The following is a 6,000-nucleotide window of genomic DNA, read 5'->3' on the forward strand; positions in this document are numbered from 1 at the left end:
TGTCGCCACTTTTTGTCCACTTTAAATTCCTGCCAAACGCTTCGACATCACACAGACTATGCGCTACAAAGATTCGGGTACAGCTCCTGGAAAATAAGAAGATGCTTCGGGCTACAAGTGATGGTTGCAATACCAAAAACACATCTGGAACTCACCTCCGCATATGCGGTAATGAATTGATGAGTCAATGAAACTACGTGACCCCGTTGGTACACAGATGAGCATGCGCCCTAATCATGAACGGCAGACATACTATACCACAGTGTTCAATTATTAGCGCACAACTTGCTTTTTCTTTGCTGGAAGAATCAGTGTTGCGAGTTCAAACAGGGTAGAAGCTCAAGACAGTTTAGATTTTATATTATCACTCTGATATAGGTATAACACTCTGTTGACCCATGCGATATATAGATCGGTGTTGCCAGTGCTAGCCCAGGCAATTTAATTTTTTTGCAAAACAATCCACAAGCTGTCCCTTTCGAAGCGAGGAAATATTCTCTGGCAAGGTACAGTCGCGGACAGAATAAAATGGACCACGGCTCCGGTTAAAATAAGTGGGTCAACGCATCTACTGGAAACGCTGCCTGGTGTCAAGACGTATGCGTGAGCATGCGCGCCCCCTTACCTCGCAGCCTCTCTAAATCGTTTGCCTTCGCTTTGCGCGCTCTTTAATCGTATCGACTATCGCCAGATGACACTGCTGCAGCCGCCACTGCTGATGTGCGGTCGCAATGGCTTGCTGCCCCTGATCGTGTTCCGCGTTCGGCTCTGGCGCTGAGGACTGTCACCCTGGTTTCACCGGCAGTACCACCGCCAGTGGGCAGACAAACGAGGTGAAAAAAATGGTGAGGACAGTAAATAGAAAAGAATACTGGCAGGCGCGCGCGCCACGGGCCTGGTGCTCCAATACGGTCGCTTCATCGTGACCGGTGGCTTGTGGATGACAGTGAAGAGCAGACGGCAGCGGAGAGGGCGCATACAAGTTTGTCTCCTCCTTATAAGGAAATTAGCATGATTTTAGCGATGTAGACTGCTCACTTGGCTTTCGCCGGTAGTCGGAACGGCCATAGTTCAGGGCCGCGCTTCTTTCAGACATTATAAGATACTTTTCACATTACGCGTGCACCCCATCGCAGGCTGCCTGTTTGTCTGCGAGAAACAAAAAAAAAACGAGAACAGCGAATTTCAGCTTGACCTGACATTTCAGTCTGATGGCGAAGCAGGATTAATGTTTTTTTTTCTGATTGGCCATCAGTGTTCAACGCAAGCTATATTAGGAGGCAGCAGCTGACTCGTGTCGTCTTTTGTCAAGATGCCGGCTCGAGTGCCTCTTGAGGAACGAAGGTTGATCTTGCGACTTTACATGGAATATGTAAGCCAGCAGGAAATATGTAGGCGTAAAGGAAGGACAAGAACCGCAGTAAGTCGCATTACTCAAGCGTACCGAGATGAATCCAGATTAGGGGATGCACACCATGCAGGACGACGAAGAATAACAAAAGAAGAACACCAGCTGACAGTTGCAGCTGCTGTGGCGGACCCTCTTCTTTCTTCAAGAGACATCAGAGAGGCGCTCTCACTGAATGTTTCATGCAAAACCATTAAGGCGAGGCTTCAACACGCTGGACTGCAAAACCACATCGCAGCCCAGAAGCCCCTACTCATGGAATCACAAGGAACGACAGGGCTGGAATTCGCTGCGTGGTCTATCGAACATTGGAGACAAGTAGTTTTTACAGACGAATCTCTCTTCTCTACAAGATGGCATCAGCAGCAACGAGTATGGCGTCCTTTTAACTCCAGGTATGCGTCGGTTATTTACTATAACTTTTAGTCACATGTTTGACAGGGGGAGCGGCAAAATTAGCTTCTTCAAGATAGCGCCGTATAGAGCGCAAGAAAAAAAAATGCTGATCTGCAGAGCACCCACGAGAGAAGAAGGTCTCAGGATTTTTTTAAATTTTTCGTATTTCTATGCCTCTATGAAGTGTTCCTAGAGAACAGGGACTTCACTCGGTGCAGCGTAATTTATCTCCAGCACGACCGGAGCCCCTTGCACACAGCTCGTCGAGTGTCCGGGATGCTCAAGGACCGCGAGTTTTGTGTGCTGCAGTGGCCGCCAAACGGGGCTGATTTGAAGCCCATTCAAAAACGCCTGAGAGTTTATGAAAAGGCGCCTAGCGGGCACACTGAGGCAAGTCATCAACGACGAGTGGAACGCATTCCGAGTGCATCCCTAAGTAGTGTCCTTATATAAATCAACGCCTCGACGGGTAGCACAATTTTTCGCTGCAGAAGGAGACTTCGTAGGCTTCTGAATATGCAGTACGCGAAGGAAGTGCCTCTGGTGAGAAATTCGAGGTGAATTTCCTCGTGCGAATAAAGAATCGCTAATAAACTCGGTTTCTCGGTGGTTCCCATTGATCACTGGGTAACCTTCGCAAGCGACGGCACAGAACACAAGCGCAGAGAAACAAGTGCTTGAAGGGTTGTTCACTGAAAACGGTAGCAGTCTGTGCATATCAATAAAACTCGGCAAAACACCCATGCAATGTTCTCCTTTATAGGGGTGGTCCATGCGTACTGCTGACTAAATTACCGAGTTTTACGTTTCTGAAGTTGTGCACTGCATATAACCCGGAGCGCTGATATTCGAGGTCGACATATAAATGGAGAAAATAAAAGGCCACGACCTCTCAGCGGCTCCGGATATGCTTGCACGTCGCACTTGCAGCCCAAAAAAAAAGCTCCAAAGCGACGACACGGCAGTTATTGTAAAGAATGGCTGTGAATTTCTAGCTATAGGCGCTATAGCCTGAAACCGGACTTATGGTTTGCGCGGCATTCGAGCACTCCACGTTCGAAAGAAAAAAAAGCACGAGATCAGACTCTGGCAGTTATCTAAAACAACATCCACTGCTTAGAAATCGTGCAGCGTAAGACAGCATGCGACTAGTATCAACAGCGGATCCCGCGCCGTCATACTCGCGACACGTCGCTGGAGAATCTCGGACGCGCGCCGAGCGTTCAGCAAGTGCGCATCGGCCCTGCCGATTCTCGGCTGGAGCCCCGGATTTTTTCCACCCCGGGCCAACAAGACCTGCACCACCGTGCTCCGGAAGTCACAGGGGATCGGCGGATATCTTTTTTTCCGAGGTGAGATCCCCTTTTACAAATCCTGGCAAAGCGAAGTTTCGACCACGCTGGACGGCGCCGCTAGGCCTGACAGCGGCGCCAACGCCCGGCGCGGCGGAGCCCCTGCTCTGCGATAATATGGCCTTCCAGCAAGCCACCAGCCAGGGATATGACCCGGAGGCGATGGCGTGGACCACCGTTCATCCCCAGAACGTGGGTGAGACAACAGCAGCAAGCTTCAAGAGCGCCGCGCTCGTTGCCGCGGTAGCTCGCCGAGCGCAGGGCCGTGCCCTAAAATCGGCGTCCGTCGACGCGGCCTCCCGTGCCGCTCCCGCCGCCGGCGCCAGCTCCGACAACTCCGCTCAACGCACAGCGGGCCGGCCTCTTACGACCTGGAGGCCGCAGCCATTACCAAAACCGACACCCGAAGACTTCGTGGTAGTCCTCAAGCCGCGAACTCGAGTATCATTGCAAGAGGTATTCGAAGAGAACGGATACGGGCGGGCGTTCATAACCTACCTCGGACCGGACTGCTCGCAATTTTTCACAATTCTTCCGGTACGCGACCAAAATTTAATTCTAATTTACACTTCAAAAGCTGAAATTGCGGATAAACTTATCGGGGACTTCGAGATAAATCTGCAAAATAAGGAAGTCCAACTTACAGGCCACCTAAGGCAAGACGGTGGTAACGTCTGTTACGGCGTGGTAACAGTACGCAATACAGATACAGCGGAATCCCTCCGCTCAAGTCTTGAGTGGCGCCAGGGCGAGATTCTGGAGATACGCAAATTCGGCACGTCAAACAAAGCGCGAATAACATTTTCCGGAAAGCTGAAGCCGCGCTACGTACATTACGAGTGCATGCTCATCCAAGACCGTGAATACCAGCGCACCATCCCGGCCTGCGGTCACTGCGGTGTTGTCGGTCACCGTATGGACGCCTGTCCCGGCCCAAGACCGCACAAATGTGGTTTGTGCGGCCAACAAGCCGAGCTCGTTGAGGGAGTGCGGGTCTCTCACGAGTGCGTTCCAAAATGCTCTCTGTGCGGCGGAGCCCATACCACGGGGGCCCGCGGGTGCGTTGCAAAGTATCGAACCCCCCAGCCCCTGCGCCCAGAGCAGGGACCGACGCACAAGAAGGGCCGCCGTAAACGCCGGAAACGGCGGCCCCGTCAAGCCAAAGACAAGGGAGCCAACCAGCCCCCGAGCAAGCCAGGCGGTCCGTCTACCGGCAAGCCAGGCGGTACATCTACCGGCAAGCCAGGCGGTCCATCTCCCGGAAAGCCAGGCGGTCCATCTACCGACAAGCCGGAGTTGCCTAAGGCAATACCACCACCACCCCAAGCCGACGTGGAGAAACGAACGAGTACCCCCCCACCAGGTTCTTCGCGGACATGGGCGCAAGCCGTCATCCAGGGATCCCAGGTGAGCAGCAAGGGCAGGGCAGCCCCTCTTCACCCCCCCCCCCCCCCCTTCCAAACCGCCGACAAAAACGGCCGAGCAATCCCAAATTTCCACCCTCAAAGAGGAAATCGCTAACCTACAGAAGCGTCTTGCCCTCACTGAGGCGCGCCAAAATTTTCCAACCCAGAGGCCCACTCCCCCCGCGGTGGAGGAGATGGATAGCGACACACCGGCGAACGCGCAGACTGCAACCGCGCAGTCTGCGCTTGAGGCGAGGGTTAGCGCGCTGGAGGCCCAGATGAACTGCGCATTCTCCGCCTTAGAAATGCAAATCGCAACCACCATCAAGGCGGCTCTAGACAAAATTCCGACCATTATAGCCGCACATATGATGAAACAAACTGTAACTACCAGGCGCTCCGGCCAACTCAAGGGTATAATTTTTTTTTTCATTTCATTTTATTTCGGACAACAATACATGGTGTCCGCGGGGAGAGGCTAAAGGAGACTGTAATGTCTCCTGACGATGCCTAACACCCGCTTTACACGTCGGTGCAGATGGTGCAGAGTGACATATCAGTGAGAACAGTGGTACATAAAACACAGTGGGACAGGAATTCAACATAAGCAATTACACAAACACTGATCGGCAGAAAATAATACTCAAGAAGTCATCAACAATGAGCGATAGTAATTGGAGTAGAAAAGAAAAACACATTCGCACAGAACAAGAAAGAACAGTACAGAACAGTAGGTATAAAAATGAATGCAGCAGGTATGCTTAACAAAATTTCACACGGGGGTGTTCAAAAGATTGCTCATTTTCTTCTTAAATTGGCGAATGGTGACACTCTCCTGGGCACAAACAATTAGTGTTGGATATTTGTTGCATAAAACTGTTATTTGGTGATCCGTAGTATGGGTTCCGTAATTAGTGCGAGGCCTAGAAGCAATCAAGGAAATTGTGCGCAAGTTATGTGGGATTTCTTTATTCAAATAAGAACGCGAAAATGATTCAAAGTCATGTTTTATTTTTTGGTAGATTAGGAGTGCTAAGTAGTGCTTATAGCATAGAAAAAACGGTAACACCTTACAAGAGGTAAACATGTCATTGATACTAGCAGGATAACTACCCAATATGCGCAAGGCTCTTTTTTGCAGAGAGAACAACCTATCTGAGTCAGTTTTATTACATGTTCCCCACACTAAGATACTATACACAATATGGGAATGAATAAGAGAAAAATATAGCTGTTTTTTTACATGGAATGGAAGAAGATAACGAAGTCGTTGAATTAACCCAACTGATCTTGATATTCGTATCCGCAGATTGTTGATGTGATCAGTCCAGCCCAAGTCACTGCGGAAACGAACTCCTAGGAACTTATGAGAATTCACCTGTTCAATTTCTGTGTTATTAAAATATAGTCGGATATTATGATCAAGAGGCTTATTTTT

Source organism: Amblyomma mixtum, chromosome 4 (assembly GCF_055824585.1).
Source record: "Amblyomma mixtum isolate Tamu chromosome 4, ASM5582458v1, whole genome shotgun sequence".
Lineage (NCBI taxonomy): Eukaryota > Metazoa > Arthropoda > Arachnida > Ixodida > Ixodidae > Amblyomma > Amblyomma mixtum.